The 21,957-nt window shown below is 37.6% G+C and overlaps 1 long non-coding RNA gene across 10 annotated transcripts in view; it reads left to right on the forward strand.

Annotated features, from left to right (window-relative positions):
- The window catches only part of LOC138444863 (uncharacterized), an 87,998-nt gene extending 66,533 nt beyond the window's left edge, over positions 1-21,465 (forward strand). For 6 of the 10 annotated variants that reach the window (XR_011258616.1, XR_011258617.2, XR_011258619.2 and 3 more), the window contains 3 exons: positions 5,273-5,327; positions 16,341-16,448; positions 20,834-21,465. This is a non-coding gene — a long non-coding RNA (uncharacterized lncRNA). Of the gene's footprint in view, positions 1-5,272; positions 5,328-8,137; positions 8,267-16,340; positions 16,449-20,833 lie in introns of all 10 variants that reach the window. The other 4 variants (XR_011258623.1, XR_011258621.2, XR_011446629.1 and 1 more) reach the window with 3 other exon arrangements.
- The last annotated feature ends 492 nt before the right edge of the window (positions 21,466-21,957 follow it).

Genomic DNA, 21,957 nt, shown 5'->3' on the forward strand with positions numbered 1-21,957 from the left:
TTTCCCAATTTGGAACCAGTCTTTTGTTCCATGTCCAGTTCTAACTGCTGCTTCTTGACCGGCATACAGATTTCCCAAGAGGCAGGTAAGGTGATCTGATATTCCTATCTCTTTCAGAATTTTCCGCAGTTTATTGTGATCCACACAGTCAAAGCCTTTGGCATAGTCAATAAAGCAGGAGTAGATGTTTTTCTGGAACTCTTGCTTTTTCGATGATTCAACGGATATTGGCAATTTGATCTCTGGCCTTTTCTAAAACCAGCTTGAACATCTGGTAGTTCATGGTTCGTGTACTGTTGAAGCCTGGCATGGAGAATTTTGAGCATTATTTTGCTAGCGTGTAAGACGAGTGGAGTTGTGCGGTAGTTTGAGCATTCTTTGGCATTGCCTTTCTTTGGGGTTGAAATGAAGACTGGCCTTTTCCAGTCCTGTGGCCACTGCTGAGTTTTCTAAATTTGCTGGCCTATTGAGTTCAGTACTTTCACAGCATCATCTTTTAGGATTTGAAATAGCTCAACTGGAATTCCATCTCCTCTAACTTTGTTCATAGTGATGCTTCCTAAGGCCCACTTGACATCGCACTCCAGGATGTCTGGCTCTCTTGGTTCACTGTGACTCTATCCTTGAAGTCATATTTAATTGGTTCATTGTGGGTACCTGTTTAGAGTTGTTGTCAATGAGTCCGTTCTTTGAGGTTTTGGGCTTGGAACCAGAGAAAATGTGAAGCTCTGAGTGTAAAACTTAGGGGCTACTTGACATCTGTTTTTTTCTACCATGTGAGAAAATGTACTTTGTAGTAAAGAAAAATAAAATCAAAATGTAGAGAAATTCAATGAAAAGGAATGGAAAGAAAGACTGGGCTATGATGGACTTCTTGATTCTAGTTATTCAGTAATACCAAATACATCTGCTTTGCCTTTGGATTTTTTTTTATGGTAAAATATATATCTATACTGTATATGTGTCAGAATTTATTTCCTTTTTAAGGCTAAGTAATATTTCATTGTATGAACATTCCATATTTTTGTGTATCCATTTATCTGTTGATGGACACCTGGGTTGCTTCCACCTTTTGGTTATTGTAAGTAATGTTGTTAAGGTTATGCATGTATATGGATTGTTCTTTTTTACACTTTTTGGGTTTTTTTGATGCACGTTCTGTTTTGCTTTAAAAAATTAGAGTTAGAATGCTGCTTTTAACCAGTACGATCTCAATTAATATGCATGAATCTATTTTCAGACTCCCTGTAAAATTCCTTTGATCTATCAGCATTTTTATGGATCAGTACCACATTATCTTAATTATTTTAACTTTTAGTACATATGTGTGGTCTGTTAAAGGAATTTTCCCTCTTTACTCTTTTATAAAAATGTTTTGATTGCATTTCAGCATGTTTTTTTCAGATGATCAATTGTCAGCTTCTAAAAAGAAAATGTATGGAATTTTGTTTAGTATTGCATTGAATTTTTAGTTAAATTTGGGAGAATTAACATTAAATCTTTTAGAAGTTACATATGTAATATATTCTTTTGTAAAAGAGGCAGATAATATTTATATTGGCTCCCTTTTCCAAATGTTCCAGTCCTTTTCCAGTTTGATGTTGTCTTGGAAGAACTCTTTTTCCTTCTCCTTACAGAATACTTTACATATGACCACAACATGTGTGATGTTTACCTCACCACAAAGCAATTCTGTGATACCAACTGAGTGTCCTACAATTCAGTTAAATTCTGACACTAATTGGAATTATTATAGATCCCATGAGTTAAGGTTATGGGTCCTGCAAAACTGCTTCCCCCTAATTCAGACTTTATTCATAGCCCAGGTCATCACTTTTGCTTCTGACTTACCAATTATAAATTGGGATTACTAGGACCCCTTCCTTCAGTTCAGTGACTTGCTAGGATGACTCACAGAACTCAAGGAAACATTTATTCATGTTTGCTGGTTTATTAGAAAGGATTAGTAAAGGGTGGGCTTCCCTGATGACTCAGATGGTAAAGAATCTGCTTGCAATGCGGGAGACCTGGGTTTGATCCCTAGGTTGGAAAGAGCCCCTGGAGAAGGGAATGGCTACCCTCTCCAGTACTCTTGCCTGGAGAATTCAATGGACAGAGGAGCCTGGTGTGCTACAGTCCATGGGGTTGCAAAAAGTTGGATGACTAACACTTTCACTTTCAAAGGATACAGATGAATGGCCAGATGAAGAGGTGCAGAGGGTAGGGTTCAGAAGAGTCCCAGGCATACTTGTATCTGTCCCTGTGAAGTTAGGGTGTCCTACCTTCCTAGCATGTGAATGTGTTCACCATCCTGGAAGTTCTCTGAACCCTGTACTTCTGGGATTTTTATGGAGACTTCATTATCTAGGCATGGTTGATCATTAATTCAAACTTAGTACTCTTCACTTCTGGAAAATGTTGGTGGGGGGAGGGTGTTGGTGAAGGCTTAAAGTACCAAACTTATGATCACAATTTGATCTTTCTGCTGTCCAGCCCCCATTCTCAAGCTATTACAGAGCCCACAAAGAGTTGCCTCGTGAGAACAAAACAGACTCCTATCACCCAGGAAATTCCGAGGGATTTGAAAGCTCTGTATCAGGAACCAGAGGCAGAGAACAGTGTATATATTTTCTACTGTTTCACAGATGTATGGTCTGGGCAACCATGGTGTTAGTTACTTAGTTGTATCTGACTCTTCGTGACTCCATGAACTGTAGCCCACCAGGCACCTCTGTCTATAGAGTTCTCTAGATCAATACTGGAGTGGGTTGCCATTCCCTTCTCTAGGTGATTTTCCTGACCTGGGGACTGATCCTGGGTCTTGTGCACTGCAGGCGGATTCTTTCCCATCTGAGCCACCAGTTAAGTATAGACTTCTTTATACTACTCTTCTAATTTTTTAAAATATCCTTTTTTTTAAAAAAAAAAACTTGAATGATATACAACATATGTTTTCCCTCAGCATCTCAATTTTGAGATCTATCCATGTCCATATAGAAATATCTTCTTTATTCCTTTTATTTGCCACTGGGAGTTCCACTGTATAGGTATACTTTATTATCTGATGGTTAGCCTATTGACTGACCTTTAGGATATTGCCACTTTTCAATATAACAAAACTGTCATGAAACTTTGAGACATACTTTTTATTCACATTTTTCTAAGAAGCTACCAAAAAGTAGATTGATGGGTTTAAGGATGTACACATTTGAATTTTCAAACTATTACCTCAATCTTATTGGGAATGCATTGTGTTTATAGATTAATTTGGAGGCAATTTACATTTTTTATAATAATGAGACTTTTTATCCTGGAACAATGTAATTCTATTTATTCAGGTCTTTTTGTGTGTAATTCATTAATATTTTATAGTTCTTTTTTATGTAAGTTTTGCTCCATTTATGCTAAACCTATTTCTAGGCATTTAAATTATTTTTGCTGGTGTGAATGGAAATTTTCCAGCTATTCCAGTAGCCAGTTATTTTTAGTATAAAAAGAAAAACTGTTAACTATTAAAAATATTTATCTTATGCTGAGTGAAATAAGGCAGAGAAAGACAAATATTGTATGATATTACTTGTATGTGGACTCTAAAAAATGCAAAAGCTAGTTCAATAACAACAACAAAAAAAGGGTCACAGATACAGAGAGCAAGCTAATAGTTACCAGTTGTGGTTGGGAAGGACAATATAGGGATGGGAAAATGGGAGGTACAAACTGTTGGGTGTAAGATAGGCTCAAGGATGTATTGTACAATGTGGGGAATATAGCCAGTATTTTGAAATAACTAAATGGAAAGTTCAAGAGGGAAATGGCAACCCACTCCAGTATTCTTGCCTGGAGAATCCCATGGACAGAGAAGCTGGCAGTCTACAGTCCATGGGGTCACAAAGAGTTGGACACAGCTGAAGTGACTTAGCAAATGGAAAGTAACCTTTAAAAATTGTATTAAAAAGTAAAGACTTTAAAAATTTGTCTTAAGCACGAGGAACTTACTGAAATGAATTTTTATTTGATTCTCATAAATTTTCTTGGTGTATAGTCATAATGTCTGCAAAAATGACTTGTCTCTTTCCAGTGTGTATACTTTTATTGCCATCTTTTTGCATTCACCAGAATCTCCTGAATCGAGTTGAACAACCATGTTGATAACATATGTTTATGTCTTTTCCTGTCTTTAATGGAAATACTTTTAATGTTCCAACCTTAACATGGTGTTTTTTTGTTAGTAGCTGATAAAGAAACTTTATACTTTATTTATGTATAAATTGTTTATGTCTTATCACAGCCATGGTAGATGTGAGCATATCAAAGTCTAGAATAAAGAATTGAACATGATGTTTTGGAAAGACCTCAGCTCTTAGAATAACTAGATTGGAATTCTGGCTCCATCATTTACTGACAGTATGCTAATGAGAATACTTTATCCTATGAATCTGTTCTACATCTAAAATAGGAAGATAACAATGTATACAAGCATAGCTTTGTTATGAGCAAGAAAAGAAATGATAGGTATATATGTAAACAAGCTCCCAAAATGCTTGATGTAGGTTGGACTCAATAAATCTAGGTTTCTATCTTGATCCTAGAGGAGGACTTGGGCAACGGAGAAAGCCAAGTAAAAAGCAGGGCAACATTTAGTGTATTTCTTCTACTCTCTTGCTCTTTGTTGAGAGAACATAACTTATTAACATAATGTATTGCACATTTGGCGCTTCTCAGGTGGCATTAGCTGTAAAGAACCTGCCTGCCAATGTAGGATAAGATGTTAAATTTTACTAAACTAGAATCTCTAAGCGGAGAAGGCAGTGGCAACCCACTCCAGTACTCTTGCCTGGAAAATCCCAAGGACGGAGGAGCCTGGTAGGCTGCAGTCCATGGGGTCGCGAAGAGTCTGACATGACTGAGCGACTTCACTTTCACTTTTCACTTTCACGCATTGGAGAAGGAAATGGCAACCCACGCCAGTGTTCTTGCCTGGAGAATCTCAGGGATGGCGGAGCCTGGTGGGCTGCCGTCTGTGGGGTCGAACAGAGCTGGACATGACTGAAGTGACTTAGCAGCAGCTGCAGGATCTCTAAGACTGGCTCCACACTATAGGTATTAGTAAAGCAATTACACAGCAAATAAGTGAGTCTAAGAAGTGCAAATTATTTTAAAATTACAAATACATCAAAAAGAAAAGAATCCTTTTAGAGTTTTATAAAGTTGATAAACTCTGTATATCCATAAATGGAAAAATATCTCATTACACTAACCCTTTTTATTTTAGGTCCAAATGGCTTCATCCAGCTTTGAAAAGTCATTCAAGAGTGTTCAAAACCAAGGTAAGGGTCACTTTATTATGAAGTCTAATTAGTGTTATTAAGGACAAGTTACTGTTAAATTAATCAATGGAATTAAGAAAGAAGCCAATGAGCCTATTATAAGTACTTCATAGATTTTCAAATTTTGGTAACTAAGAAGGACAGATGCCAGTCCCCACATGGACCAAAGCTTAGTTCTTCTACTGAGCTCCAGTCATAGCTGATAATCAAAATTCTCTGCATGGCCTTACAAAAATTTTTCCAAATTTGAGCAGGTCCCATCTTGTCATTTGTAACTTGGGTGGCGAATATATACACATATACCCTGTTATTTGGGGTTTTATTTTTCAGCATCAGATGGAGCTTTATTTTTTCTTCTTTCAGTTTTTCAGAGATATGATTAACATATGGCACTGTATGAACTTAAAAATAATTCCTTTTGTAAGAAGATAGATTAGTAATAAATTCAGGGGAATTGAATATACATCTTATTATAAAATTGTTATGTAAATGAGTAATGTCTATAGTGGTTGACAGTCCAGCTTTAAAACTTTAGTGGGCAGTGGTAATGCCCTTCATGTACCTTCATGTACAGAAAGCTTAATGATCTTCACTTTGAGTGGTGGGGCCATTCCCTGTTGCTCTCCAAGTGCACAGTCCTAAATACTGAACTGGAACCACTGAGATTAGTAACTGTGTCAGTGTTGAAAGCCTGAGACCAGTAGATGTGAATATACTGAAAACCAAATGTGTTTTAAAAGAGTGCAGTGGGTCCTTGAAGTATGAACGCTGAGCATATTTTAAGGTCAATGAGCAAAATCTCCAAAGGAGAAAAAAATGGTTTTATTTTCCTCTTTCAAAGGTGAATTTTGCTGTGTTCAAAAAATCAAAATGATCGTAGGTGACTTACTGTTGCAGAGATGTGTGTGTATGTGTGTGTGTGTGTGTGTGTGTATGTGTATACACATCAGCAAGACTTTTCTCTTTCCAAGAGGAAAGCTATTTCTATATTCACTTAATGTGAGACTTCTCATTTCCTCAAAGTTCAGTCCAAATGGGAAGTTTCTCTTTTTCCATGCATCCCCAGACGCAGGAGAAGGCTTAAGCAGAGTGACGCAGGCAGGGGCCGGTGGCCTGGCTTCTTCCCTTTCATGGCCTGCCTTCTGGGGCCTGGCCTGGTGTGTGGCTGCTGTTTATACCTGCTGAAGTGTTTTCTGTGTTTGCATTGGCGCTGCCACCTTACACGCTAGAGTCCCGAGCTGTTCATGAGGTCTGTCCCAGAGCTTTGAAACCTATGAGCTGGCGGCTGGGGCGAGAGCATGTCTCTCTCAATTTTTGGGTGAACTCCATGTTTTTTCCGAGCTTAGATCACTGTCCGCAATCCAGGCTTGCTAGACAGAATGTAACAGTTACTGCTGGAGACATCCTGAACTTTTAAGGGCAAAAGGCGGAGGGGGAAGGGAGAGAAGAAAAAGCTCAAGGTCAACTTGACAGCTTGAAAGTGAACATTTTTATATCTGGTAAACAAAGATTTTTACGGAACTGGAAAACTTTATCGCCAAGGAAGGAAAAAAAATATCACGTCGTGTTATGGCAAGAGGCTGTGTTGTTCCAGAGTTCCCAATTCCATCCCAAGTCATGTTTGAGACCAGACCAGATTAATCAGTGGTTGTGGCAGGGGTGTTAGTAGGAGTGATGTAATTTTTGTAGAAATTTACCTCTCTCCCTGGTTCTTTCATTGGTCCCTAATGATTTTTAGAAGATGTATCTTCTTCAAAAGTGGCAAAATTAGGAAAACTCTGACACCTGTTTGTCCTGTGCCCACCAATCTTGGCTTTTCCTTCCCTGTGCCCTTGTTTGTCATATTAGGAATATCCCAGCAGTTTTTTTGGCTAAGATTTCTCCCCCTCTTCTCTTTCCATGGGAAGCCTTGGTTCATGGGAGAAATTTTATTTTGGTTATATAAGCTTGTGAAGAGAAGGAAATGGCAACTCACTCCAGTATTCTTGCCTGTAAAATCCCACAGACAGAGGAGCCTGGCAGACTACTGTCCATGGGGTTTCAAAGTGCCAGACATGACTGGGCACATGTAAGCCTGAGTGTGGCTAGAACTGTATATTTTCCTTCTGTGTGTGTGTGTGTGTGTGTGTGTGTGTGTGTGTGTGTGAATGAGCATGATATAGATGTATAAAGGACATCATATATGAGGAACTAGTAAATTATTAAAGTCTTTTGCAGTAAAGTTTCACAAATCCAAATTAAAAAGTTGACACTTGGAAGAATTGAAGTTTAAGGCTAAATATGACTACTTCCAAGGTTCATAGCAACTTTGTTTATAGGAAAACATAAGAGAGCCCTTGTTACACCCTCTTCCCCACATCTGACCCCCAATGAAGTACAAGATCTGTGCTTTTATAAATATGCTAAGAATTTCTTCTGTAATTTTTGTCTGTGAGGAACATAAAAATGCCTTTGAATGGGGTAAATGCCGATCTTATTTCACAGAGCCAAGGGGGAGGAAAAAGCCTACTCTTGGTTTCCACCTAGAGAAATACTAGTGAGAAATGAATAAGCTCTCCTAGACTCTTTGAGATAGTGTATTTACTCTTGGGTCAAGCTCAGTGGTCTTCCATTTTACAGTGACAGCCTCTTTCCACCCCCTTCTTCATATTTCATTCCCCAACCTGATTCATGCTGTTTGCCTGATAAGGCTGAATGATATCTAAACTGAATGTTTGACCTTGCCTGGAAGTAATGCCATGGGAGACTTCTATAATTTTAATGTTATATAGCTTTTCCAACATATGGGATGGCTTTGTTTGTCATTCAAGTGATTTATTGATGCAATGCGTATTCCCTGGTCCTTTCATGAAAAAATGTTTATACCTGTGGGCATGTCCAGATGGCAGTGAATGACTTGCATTCATGAGAACAGCATTCAGCAATTCATGGTTGCCAAGGTAAGCAGCAAAGGCATGCCTTCTGTACTCTATTGCCTTGTAAAGAAACAGTCTCTAAGGTAACAGGCTAGCACCCTTGAGGCCAGAGATCCCTAGTGTTTTAGACTTGGTGGGGAGGTAAAGGGGGAGAGAAGAGCCAGAGGGACAACATGAAATAATACTAATAAAAGAACTTTTTGTTAATGTCCTGGAAATTTAAAAGGGGGGAAAAGTTGAGAGAAGAGGTGGGGGTTCATAATTTTCCACTTTGGGTCTCAATAGAGATTTGATTCAGATTTGCCCTGTGCTTCAGCAGCGTAATGCCCCTTTATAGGTTAATTTGAGGGACATAGACAGCTAATGGTCCAAGGCATGACCCAAGGGACAAGCTCTAGGCCATCACAGACTGTGATTGTCATGTGGTAAATAAGCAAGCACTCTGATTCTCTTGGAATCTGTGGCATTTTTAGGATCGATTTGTTTTCTATACTGTAGCCCCTTAATGCTATCATTGCAGTGGTAAAAATGTCATCTGAATGACTGTTCTCAAGGAGGTATTGCTGGTTGGATTAACAGTCTTGATAGGAAGTCGTTTTCCATTGGATTACCTTCAAATGCAGAAAATTATCAGGTGACAGCTTCTAGCTCTTACAGCCAGCAGTAGTGTAGATTGTGAACTCCCTGGGTAATACTAGGATGTTATGTCCTTTATAGAATTTGGCCTATTTATAGAATAGAATTCTATTTATAGAATAGTATTCTACTATTTATAGAATAGTAAATGGTTACTATTTGTTGTTGTTGTTCAGATGCTCAGTCATGTCTGATTCTTTACATACCGTGGACTATAGCACACCAGGCGTCCTTGTCCTTCACCATCTTCTGGAACTTGCTCAAACTCATGTCCATTGACTTGGTGATCCCACCCAACCATCTCACCTTCTGGTGTCCCCTTCTTATCCTGCCTTTAATATTTCCCAACATCAGGGATTTTTTTTCTAATAAATCAGCTCTTTGCAGCAGGTGGCCAAAGTATTGAACCTTTGGTTTCAGCATTAGTCCTTCCAATGAATATTCAGGATTGATTTCCTTTAGGATTGACTGGTTTGATCCCCTTGAAGTCCAAGGGACTCTCAAGAGTCTTCTCTAACACCACATTTCAAAAGCATCAATTCTTCAGTTCTCAGCCTTCTTTATGGTCTACCTCTTTGTGGAGGCCTGGGCCTGGCCCACCATAGCAAGATCTTCTTAACCACAAGAGGCCCTGGAAACAGTCAATTCTGATGTCAAAATGCTATCCATTCTCCAAGAAATAGTATTAGGTAGAGGGAGGGAAAACTAAAGAAAGCCTTCATAAGGCCTCTAAAAAGGGAAGTCTAGAGAGAAACCCTCATAACAGCCTGATTACTAAACCCCATATAAAAACAGAATAATTGGACTGAAAGTCACCTCATAAGATTCACTGAGTCTGACTTTAAGCAGGTGACTAAGTCACCCAGAAAAAAGAATTGTTCCTTTCTCGATATTTTCAGAGGGGAACATTATATGACACAGAATCCCCTGAAAGTTAATTTTGTATTTTGGCCCCCCAAAGATATCTTGTGTGAAATTAAAATTCCTAGCTTTCAAAGTCAAACATTTCTTACTATTCAGGAGCTGTGCATAAAGAGAACAACCTATAACTCTACTCAATACAAATTGGACATATTCCTAAAATTTTCTGTCAATTGAATTTATAGAAATCACGAATTTGTTTACAGATTCCAGTTCATAAGGGTATTTGGAAATGTTCCACCTATGTAGAAACATTTTAAATAATAGTAGTAACAGCATTTGATGCATGCTTACCATGTGCCAGATATAGTTCTAAGTGTTCAATGTATATTAATTCAGTTGTTCCTCTTCAATAACAATATTAGGTAGGCACCATCTTTCACAGATTATTAAGACTGAGGCACAAGGAAATGAAATAACTTTTCTAACGTCACACTGATAGCAAATAGAAGAGTCAAGAATTAAAGCCATCCTGACTTGAGAGCATAATATGCCCAAGTGGTAGTGATTCTGTCACTTGGTAAAAACTGAGTTTTTTAAAGTCCTCAACCTCACCTGAAAGGGCCTTTCAGATATATTAAGCTCTTGAAATGGAGCATTCCAATTTCAAAATCTATCACTATGTTTAAGACAGTATGTGTGTATATGTGTGTGTGTTAATGCTTTCAGATTTCTTCAGCCCCATTCAGAATTTTTTGTTGTTTGTTTTTTCTTTTACTTAGAACAAGGTGTGGCACAAAGGGCATGAAGAAACTTTCCCCATAACCTCCTCATCTCTGTTTTGTGGTTTTGTGTGTGTGTGTGTTTCTATATAGATCCTAAAAGGGAGACAAAGTTGTGTATTGATAACACTTCAGGTTCATTTATTCATTCTGATCTGTTAGGATTAGGGTTATGAAAGTGGAATGCTTTTACATAATACAGTTGGACACGACTCAGTGACTTCACTTTCACTTTTCACTTTCATGCATTGGAGAAGGAAATGGCAACCCACTCCAGTGTTCTTGCCTGGAGGATCCCAGGGACGGGGGAGCCTGGTGGGCTGCCGTTTATGGGGTCGCACAGAGTTGGACACGACTGAAACAACTTAGCAGTAGCAGCAGCATTCCGCTTATGATCTACTGTAAAAGTGAAGAGACCCTTTTCACTATCATTGTTATTATTATTATATTTTTAAAAGTCTTGTGTCCATTGTGTCAATGCTAATAGCAATCAGTTACTAAAACTGAACTAGCATTTACTGACACTATTTCCAATTATTACTTGAAATAGATAAATAGATACCTTCCAAGGCTTCCTAGGTGGTGCTAGAGGTGACGAACCTGCCTTTCAATGCAGGAGACATAAGAGAAACGAGTTTGTTCCCTGGGTCAGGAAGATCCCTTGGAGGAGGTCATGGCAACCCACTCCAGTATTCTTGCCTGAAGAATCTCATGGACCAAAAAATAGGTTAATTTTTTATGATTAGCAAAACTGTTTTTGGAATGCCTGAAAAAAAATCCAGCTATTTCTTTAGTTTCTAGGAAAATCCTAGTATATATCTGTTTTATTCCCATTGAGAGATTATCTGATTGGAAAATATTTCTCCCATTGCTAGAGAGGCCAGTATTTTTATATGTGTAATAAATACATTATATTGAATATTGAGCATATTTCAAAAGTCCACAGCTTTGATAGTGCTTCATCCCACAAGAATGAGCTCCAGATAAAATGTGTGGCCTATTGCACCCAAAATGAATTATGGAAGGTGATAGTAAAACTGATAATCCAAAGAGGAAATAAAAGACTTCTAAATGGAAAAAAAAATGTGAACCAAATTCCCGAGGTCCAACTTCTATTCTGTAAAATAGATCCTAATGTCTTTGGTTAAACATAAAACATCTGTCTAGTCTCTTGACAATTAAAAAAATTCATTGTTGAAAAGCCATTATGAAAATATATTAGGGAATCTGTTATGCTCATCAGTAACACACCCTCAGAGGTTGTGTCTACATGATGATGGACAAGGGAATAAAACAAAAAGGTTACTTCCAAAGAGTTAAAATGCCTACTTTATTCCTCCTGGCTTTCATCATAATTCCTGTCATTTAATTATATTATTCTGGTAGAAATATATAATTATGCAATTTACTTTTGTTTTTTAACCATTTTAAGTGTATAGTTTAGTGGCATTCTTTACATTATTGTGCAACCATCATCATTATCTATCTCCAGAACTTTTTAAACCTCCTCTACTGAAACTCTGTATTCACTGAACTGTGTAACTCCTTGGGCTTCCCAGGTGGTGCTAGGGGTAAAGAATCCGCCTGCAAATGCAGAAGACAAAAGAGACATGAGTTCAATCCCTGAGTTGGTAAGATCCCCTAGAGAAGGGCATTGCAACCCACTGCAGTATTCTTGCCTGGAGAATCCAGTAGACAAGGGAGCTTGATGGGCTATAGTCCATAGTATATCAGAGTCAGACATGACAGAAGCAACTTAGCACTCATGCATGTAAGCCGTTTTCTCCTCTTCCCAGTCCCTGGTAACCACTATTCTACTTTCTATCTCTTTGTATTTGACTATACTCATGTAAGTAGAATTGTACAACAGTTATCCTTTTATGTCTGGCTTATTTCAGTTAGGATGATGTTTTCAAGTTGCACCCATGTTGTAACATGCATCAAAAGCCATAATCAAGTTCTCTAAACTCTGAAAAGCAAAGGATATTGATAACAAGAAAAATCTTTTGGAAGAGGTGAACATTTGATTTGATAATGAAAATATTTTATTTTTTTTTATCAGCGACTCTAAAATTACATTTCAAGAGTGATGTCACACTCACCTTCACATCAGTCAAAAAGAGCAGGGAAAGTCACAAACTCACATCTAACACTATGCAAAATGTGTACTGTGGTCTCTATACTTCCTTGGCTTCTAGTTTTTTGATAATCATTGCCAGGATATACTCACTATCTTAGCAGCTTGTCCCCTCAATTAAAAAAATGCTTTTAAAAATTGTATTTTTCTGATTTAATTTAAACCAGTTGGTACTTACAAGTATTAACCATGAGCTCAGGGCTATGCTGTATTGAGATTGCTTTTAGAGGGCAAAATATACATAAGATATGGTTCTTGCACATGAGATTGAAGTTTTTCAGGAGAAATAACATGCATAGTCATGAAACTGTTAATAATAAAACATCATAGAAAAGAATTAAGAGACAGTGTTGTGATATTGATGGTAAAATGCCCATAAGCCAGGACCTCGAATCTGATTTGGACCCTGCTCATACATAGCTAGCTGTGAATCCTTCTGCAGACACTACTGTGACCTTTCTATCCTTATTGTAAATTAAAGATGTTAAGTTGGATCAGCATGAAGGACCCTCTTGGCCTTTGAGTCAGAAGAGATCATATATGTTTCAAGGGAGGATGGTCATTCAAGATTTCAGGAAGGAAGCAAATATAAACGGGGACTTAGAAGATAAATGGAGGCTATTGCCATTGGTAGGGAGGCAAGTATAAAGTGTTAGTTTTAGTTGCTCAGTTGTGTCCTCCTCTTTGCAACCCCATGGATTATAACCTGTCAGGCTCCTCTGTCCATGGAATTCTCCAGGCAAGAATACTGAAATGGGTTGCCATTACCTTCTCCAGGGGATCTTCCTGACTGAGGGATCAAACCCAGGTCTCCTGCCTTGCAAGCAGATTCTTTACCATCTGAGCCACCAGGGAAACCCAGGAGGGGCCGATATAAGTTTCCTTCTATTTTGCTTATTAAGTTCTCAAGGGTGGACATAGTGCTTTGTTCAGGTCTGTATCATCCTAGAACCTGTGCAGTGCTAGTAACTTTCTAATATCCCCGAAATACTCTACCTTAGGAGGGTTAACTGTCAGTCCCAAGCTCATCCAAGGCATTCTGTGCCTACCTCTTATCACCCTTAGTTCAGTTCAGTTCAATCAGTCAGTCATGTCTGACTCTTTGCGACCCCATGGACTGCTGCATGCCAGGCTTCCCTGTCCATCACCAACTCCCAAAGCTTGCTCAAACTCATGTCCATCAAGTCGGTGATGCCATCCAGCCATCTCATCCTCTGTCGTCCCCTTCTCCTCCCACCTTCAGTCTTTACTGGCATCAGACTCTTTCCAAATGAGTCAGTTCTTCACATCAGGTGGCCAAAATATTGGAGTTTCAGCTTCAGTATCAGTCCTTCCAGTCCTTCCAATGAATATTCAGGACTGATTTCCTTTAGGATGGACTGGTTGGATCTCCTTATAGTGCAAGGGACTCTCAAGAGTCTTCTCTAACACCACAGTTCAAAAGCATCAATTCTTTGGCGTTCAGCTTTCTTTATAATCCAACTCTCATATCCATACATGACTACTGGAAAAACCATCGCTTTGACTAAATGGACCTTTGTTGGCAAAGGTCTCTGCTTTTTAATAAGCTGTCTAGGTTGGTCATAGCTTTTCTTCCAAGGAGCAAGCGTCTTTTAATTTCATGGCTGTAGTCACCATCTGCACTGATTTTGGAGCCCCCCAAAGTGGTCTATCACTCTTTCCATTGTTTCCCCATCTACTTTCCATGAAGTGATGGGACCAGATGCCATGATCTTAGTTTTCTGAATGCTGAGTTTTAAGCCAGTTTATTCACTCTCCTCTTTCACTTTCATCAAGAGGCTCTTTAGTTCTTCTTCACTTTCTGCCATAAGGGTGGTGTCATCTACATATCTGAAGTTATTGATATTTCTTCCAGCAATCTTGATTCCAGCTTGTGCTTCATCCAGCCTGGCATTTCGCATGATATACTCTGCATATAAGTTCAATAAACAGGGTGACAATATACAACCTTGACATACTCCTTTCCATATTTGGAACCAGTCTGTTATTCCATGTTTAGTTCTAACTGTTGTTTCTTGATCTGCATACAGATTTCTCAGGAGGCAGGTCAGGTGGACTGATATTCCCATCTCTTGAAGAATTTTCCATAGTTTATTCTGATCAACACAATCAAAGGCTTTGGTGTAGTTAATAAAGCAGAAATAGATGGTTTTCTGGAACTCTTGCTCTTTTGATGATCCAGCGAATGTTTGCAATTTGATCTCTGGTTCCTCTGCCTTTTCTAAATCCAGCTTGAACATCTGGAAGTTCATGGTTCATGAACTCTTGAAGCCTGGCTTGGAGAATTTGGAGCATTTCTTTGCTAGTGTGTGAGATGAGTGCAATTGTGTGGTGGTCTGAACATTATTTGTCATTGTCTTTCTTTGGGATTGAGATGAAAACTGACCTTTTCCAGTCCTGTGGCCACTGCTGAGTTTTCCAAATTTGCTGGCATTTTAAGTGCAGCACTTTCATAGCATCATCTTTTAGAATTTGAAATATCACCTTCACCAGTAGATATAACTTTTGATCTATTTGTTCAGAAGGCAGGGATTATGTCTTTAATCTGTTTCCCCAGTGTCTATCATAATTCCCCACCTGTAGAGAAAGCACATAAAATATTTGTTGATTGAATGAATGAATGAATAGATGAAGGTAGAAAAGAAGGTATAAACTTCAGAGTAGAGGAGTGACATATGAAAACATTGCTTGAGGAAAATGAGTCAAGCAGGCGTGTGAGGAAATGACTGCTAATAATAATTAGTAATATAGTAACGTGAACATCAAAAAGTATGTATTATATTAGCATCTTTGTGCATAATATAAATAAACGCTACTAGAAAGATAGACATTCGTTAGGTTCTATGTATATATGCTGAAACAGCCCAGATTTCCCTTGTATGGTATATATCATAGTTTTTACTTATATATTTGTGATCTTTGCATCTAATGTAATATGTGAACTTCATGAAGGCAGTCACCATGGTGGTTTTGTTCACTGTTGATTACCCTAAATCTAGCATACTCCCTGGCATATATTTAATTTACTATTGTATATCTGTTGAAATGATATGAGAAAACAGGTTAAGGTAAGGTTATAAATGCAAAGTAATTAAATCTAAAATTTTTTTAATTAAAAAAATTAAAAATTTGCCTTTTGATATACAGGGAAATAACACAAACTAACGGTGTTACCCAGAGATATCTGGAGCTAGATTATTAGGTCTCAATGTAGGTCTTAATTGGTTCACATTAAACTTCCTGTAGGAAAAGTTTTAGGTCCATGTTTCTTGATAATAACTGAGGATGTATAAGTTTGTTGGCAAAAGTAACCACATTTAAAATGGGTTAAAGTTCAAGGAGTTTTTGTAGTGCTAGGATCTTCCTTCCCTTCTTCATGTGCATGTATGCTAAGTTGCTTCAGTCGTGTCTGACCCTGTGACTCTATGGACTGTAGCTCACCAGGCTCCTTGATCCATGGGATTCGCTAGGCAAAAATACTGGAGTCAGTAGTCATGCCCACCTCTAGGCAATATTCCTAACCCGGAGATCAAACCCACGTCCCTTATGTCTCCTGCACTGGCAGGAGTGTTCTTTACCTCTGGCGCCATCTGGGAATTGCTCCCTTCTTCCTAGCAATCCATTTAGTTTTATTTTTGGTTATTTTTGGTGTCAAACTAAGAAGAATCAACTCATATTGGCTGAAACGATCTCTTGGGGATTCTGGCTGGATCTGATGGAAATACTTTAGGTTACTTCCCGACCAATTTGGACAATGCAGGAACTTCAGGTAAGCATCCTAATTTTTAATGTTGATTCAGCTGTGTCTTGAGTGTAGATCATTATTTGGAAAATAATGTTGCCCTTTTAAGGACATTGCAGGTCTTGGTGTAATACCATCTCTATAGAATTTTTCAGTTATTTTTTTCAGTATAATTTATTAATTATTCTGTTTTGGGCAAGCCCAGTGTATAATTATCATGAAGACTGAATTATAGGATCTTTTAAATGAAGTAGAATTGCATTATTTTTCAACTCATAACTGTAGCAAAGGAGAGCTATTTGAACAAGGGAACATGGAAATCATGCAATTAACATGTTAATTATTTGTTAGAAAATACACATTTAAAAATATTTTATGGCAATTCAAGATTTATTCCTAGTCAAAAATAGTCAAAAGAATTCATTTGGTACTGATTATGGATAAGGTCAGTTCTAAATACCACGTGAGGATACAAAAAAGAACCAGGAATGTGTGTTCTTGGTACCGTCAAGAGAAACAGGTCTTAAAAGTTGCTTTGACCAAAGGTTCATGATGTGAATGCATCTATAATTTTCCTGAGGCACCAATCTGAATGGGAGGGAGACACTTTGCTACTATGTCAACTGGGTCAGTCACTTCAGCTTTGTTGCAGAATTTTATCAGACAGTACATTTTACTGAAAACTTCAGATTAAAAAAATGCTCTTTTATGTGACATTATGAGAAGGCAATCTATGACTCTCAGTGGAAATATTTCAGAAGAAGTAAGAAACCTATGAAAATATTTGTGAAACTGGAGACTTTTGAGCTTGTTTGTTTAGATTATACTTATTAATAATTATCACACTGGAAATTGTGTTTGAAAAAATTTAAATTTGTATGTGTTTATTTTAAAATAATAATCTCATTTCATGTAAACATAAACACTACTTTATAAAAATAATTATTTTCCAAGATAAAGAATAGTGAGAAAATTGGCATCATTTTCCATTCTAAAAATATCTTTAAGCCTTAATTTAAGGAAAGACAACAGTATTCTTATATCATTTTTGTGTGACATTACATGCCACAGAGGCAAATAAATTCTTAGCAGTATTAAGAACATAGTTTCGGCTTCACAGAACCCCTGAAAAGATCTCAGGGACCCCAAAGATCCCTGGACCCCACTTTGAGAGATACCCTCCCTACACTCCAGAACCCACCAAGCAAGAGTTGTCATAGTAGGCAGTTTGTGATAATGACCTAAACTAGGCAGAAACGGTCAATAACAGAAGAAAAGAAAATAATTAAATGAGTATAATCTAAAAGAAAATAAAAAACACCCAAAACTTGTGTGGATTTGATCTTAAAGGCAACATTTTCAACTTATATGTGCTTCATTTTTCCCTCATGGGGTAAGAATAATGAGAGGAACAATGCAGGGTTGTTTCAAGGTCACATGTGATGGTAGCTATTAAGCATTTGGAACACTGCCTGACACAAAGTAGGAGCTCAGTTAATGATCGCAGTTGTTGTTTAGTCATTAAGTTGGGTCCAACCCTTTTGAGACCCCATGAGTTGTAGCCCACCAGGCTTCTCTTTCTGTGGGATTTCACAGGCAAGAATACTGAAGTGGGTAGTGTATATCTCTTCTTCAGGGGATCTTCCCAACCCAGGGATCGAACCCTTGTCTCCTGAATTGGTGGGTGCTTTCTCTACCACTGAGCCACCAGATAAGTCCGGTGATTACAGTTCCTTTTGATAAATTCAGCTGGCAGAGGTGGAAGGAAGGATGCCTTGGGAGAAGGGCAATGTGGCAAAGCCCAGAGTCAAGATGGGGCAGGGTGCATTCTGGGAATTGTAAGTTAGCTATGTTAAACAGGTGTATTGATATGAGAAAGAAGCAAAAGATAATTGTGGAGGTTCTTTGAGGACAGGTCAGGTGGTGAGGATTTTATTCCTCACGAAATAGGGAATCATTGAAATCATAGGGGAGGAAGTAGTTGAATTAAATCTGCTCGATTGGAATCAAATTCTACCTGTGTCATAGTTCCCTATGAAGAAGGAAATGTCAACCCACTCCAGTAGTCTTGCCTGGAAAATCCCATGAATGGAGGAGCCTGGTAGGCTACAGTCCATGGGGTCGCAAAGAGTCGGACATGACTGAAGCGATTCAGTAGTAGCAGCAGCAGCAACAGCATAGTTCCCTAAATGATTGCCTAGCTAGTTCCTTCTTAGGCATGAGGGAAGAGAAATTTAAGTCACTGTCTGTATCCCGAATCAGGTGAGAAGTTAAAATTAGCACTGTTATGTCTGTTCTGCTTCTGGGCAAACTGAAGGCCATGAGCAGCTAACTCAGTTCTTGACACTCATACCCTCCCTTGGTGTTTACAGTCACATCTGGGCCACAGATACCCACTCCTGTGTTTATCTAGCTGATGGATTTAAAAACTCATGTCCAGTGATCTTGGAGCTGGAGGGTGGTTTTTAAGGGAAGTGGGGTTTGAAAGGACAAGGAAAAGAGAGCGCCTGGAAAAAGTAAACAAATAAATGGCCTTCAGGATGTATTTAACCCTCCACACCCCCGGTAGGATGAGAAAATCATTCTAGCCTTGCCAGTACTTTATGGCAACTCTTTTAGCCAGACCCCAAATAGCAATCGCCTTGACCATAATTCCTGCATTCGCTTACTTGTGCATGACTTTTTATTACTCGTGGTCAGCTTTTAGACTTTGAAACTCTGTGGTATGTGAATAGCTTTAATATTTCAGGTTTTTTTTTTAATAAGTAAGTCATAATTTAACTTCATTTTGAATGCTTCCCAATGGCCTGAGGATTGGTATCTTTATTACCTCAAAGGGATGTTTGAGGATAAAGTGAGATATATATGTAAAGGTTTTTCGATTTTTATGTATGGGGAGGTGGTTGATATGTGTATGTGTGTATCTCTTCTGTCTTTAGTAGTTTAGGCTTCAGTGAAAAGCATTCTATGCAATAAACCTATTTTAATTGGTTTAGAAGCCCAAGCTGTCTCTGAATCAAACTGAAAAGTTTTTTTTTTTTCTTTTTTGATGTGGTAATAGGTTATGGTTGAAAGAAGCATAGCAAGGGATGTAGACAGGAATGTTTTGATGTCTTTGGGGGGGAAAAAAAAAAAGAATCATTTTCTCTTCATAAATCTTCCTATCTCCCAGCTGGCAGAATTGGAAGTTTTAAACTCTGGAGGTTTTTTTTGTTTCAACAATGGCAGTATGGCACCCTTGAGGGATGTCTTCTTTAATATTACTGTGAAGAATATGCTAAAAGCAACATTTCAGATACAAAAATGGGGAAGAAATTCCATAACTATGGCAGTGTTCAAGACGTAATTAAGGCTCTTCCATTGCTGAAGTGTACTTAAGGCCATTTATACCAGCTTGAGAATGCAGTTATAGACAAATAAGGGACTTCCTGGTGGTCGAGTGGCTAAGACCCCACCCGACCAATACAGAGGGCCTGGGTTCCAGCTGTAGTCAGTGAACTGGATCCCACATGCTGCAACTAAGACCTGGCACAGTCAAACACATAGTAAATGTTTCAAAAATATTTTTTAAAAAAGGCAAATAAGACAATAGGATGCAAATTATTCTAGTTATGTACCAATATTTTTTCCTCTTAAAAAATGACTGATATTCTTCTCTGATTAAAAAATAACACATTTTCACTAGAACATTAAAAAATATAAAGGTGAAAATGAAAATTGCTCACAGCTTCCTTACTAGGTAGGGATAATTACTTTGACCTTTGCATTTATTTCCTTTTAACTTTTTTTTATTCATATGTAGTTAGCTTGTTAGCAAAATTGGGATAAAGCCACACGTATATTTTTATGTAATGATTTCCCATTAATTATAATGTGAGCATGTTTCCACATCGTTAAATAGAGTTTGAAAAGATTTTAATGACTATTTCATGTTCCATTTTATGGGTAGAAGTGTGAGGTAATATGTGTAGGAGTGAAGGCTGTGGACCCTGGAGTCAGACTGCCTGGCTTTGACTCCAGCGCTGCAGCTTGCCAGTTGAGTGCCTTTGGGCAAGTTACTCAACCTCTCAGTATCTCAATTTCCTCACCTCTAAAAAGGTATAAAAATAGTGGTACAAAGTTGATTGTTGTAAGGATTAAATGGGTTAATCTGTAGTCATCAGAAAATTCCTGGCACAAGGTAAATATGATTGTCATTATAATAATAAATTAAGTAATCCATTATATATTATTATTAAAAAGCCATTATTATTATTATTAACTAGTAATAAAATAAACCATCATTATCATTATTGCATGATTAAATGAATATAAAGTTGGATGGGCTATTTTTCATTTTTGTCATTGAAAATTAAGCCGCAATGAACATTCTTGTAACTCAGTCTTTTTCCACCTACTGTTTATTTCCTTAGGATAACTTTTTTAGAAGTGGAATTACAAGCCAGAAACATTAAATAAATGACAAAATTGCATTCCAGAAGGACTGCAGGACTTTACCTTCTCACTTCCAGCCAAGGAACTTCTGTTTCTCCACACTGATGACAGTATTGAGAATTTTTACGTAAAACTTTTTACACTAATATTATAATATCTTAATTTAAATTTGTACTTCTTTGACTACTGTTGAGAATAATTTAAAATATTTTTTTATTTTATGTAAGTTGTCTCTTTCCTTTTCCCTATTCGCTTGTAAAAATTCTTGATATAAATATTTCAACTTGTGATCTGTCAGGTATTTGGCAACTGTTATCCTCAAAAATTTTGTTTAGGATTTTTTTTGTGATTCATACATCGTTTGTTTTTCAAAGACAAATTTGCTTACCTTTTATCTTTTTTTTTTTTTTTGCCTTAGCTTTGTACTGAGTAAGTCTAAAACTCAAGATCTCTGACCTATGTTTTCTTCTAGGCTAAACATTTAAACATCTAGAAAGCATATTGATGCTAATTTGAGGTGAAGATTAATGTCATATCGTCTCCAAATAGCTAATCTTTTTTCACAGGATTATTTATTAAATAAAGCTTCCTTTTCTTTTTTTTAAAAAAATTCAATTATGGTTGACTTACAATATTAGTTTCATTGTACAACTTAGTGATTTGTCACTACTTCCACAGGTTATATACTATACAAGTATGTGTGTTAGTTGCTGAGTAGTGTCTGACTCTTTGCAATCCCCTGGACTGTAGCCTGCCAGGCTCCTCTGTCCATGGAATTCACCAGGCAAGAATACTGGAGTGGGTTGCCATGCCCTTCTCCAATATACTGTACAAAGTTATTATAAAATATTGGCTATATTTCCTGTGCTGTGTATTACATCCTTGTGACTTCTTTATTTTGTACCTAGTAGTTTGTACCTCTTAATCCCCTTCACTTATTTTGACCCTTCCTTCAACCCATCCCCTCTAGTTTATCTGTATCTTGAGTTGGTTTCTATTTTGTTGTATTCATTCATTTTTTAGATTCTACATATAAGTGAAGACAAAACACATATTTGTCTTTCTCTGACTTATTTCACTAAACATAGCACACTCCAGGTCC

Source organism: Ovis canadensis, chromosome 8 (assembly GCF_042477335.2).
Source record: "Ovis canadensis isolate MfBH-ARS-UI-01 breed Bighorn chromosome 8, ARS-UI_OviCan_v2, whole genome shotgun sequence".
Taxonomy (NCBI): domain Eukaryota; kingdom Metazoa; phylum Chordata; class Mammalia; order Artiodactyla; family Bovidae; genus Ovis; species Ovis canadensis.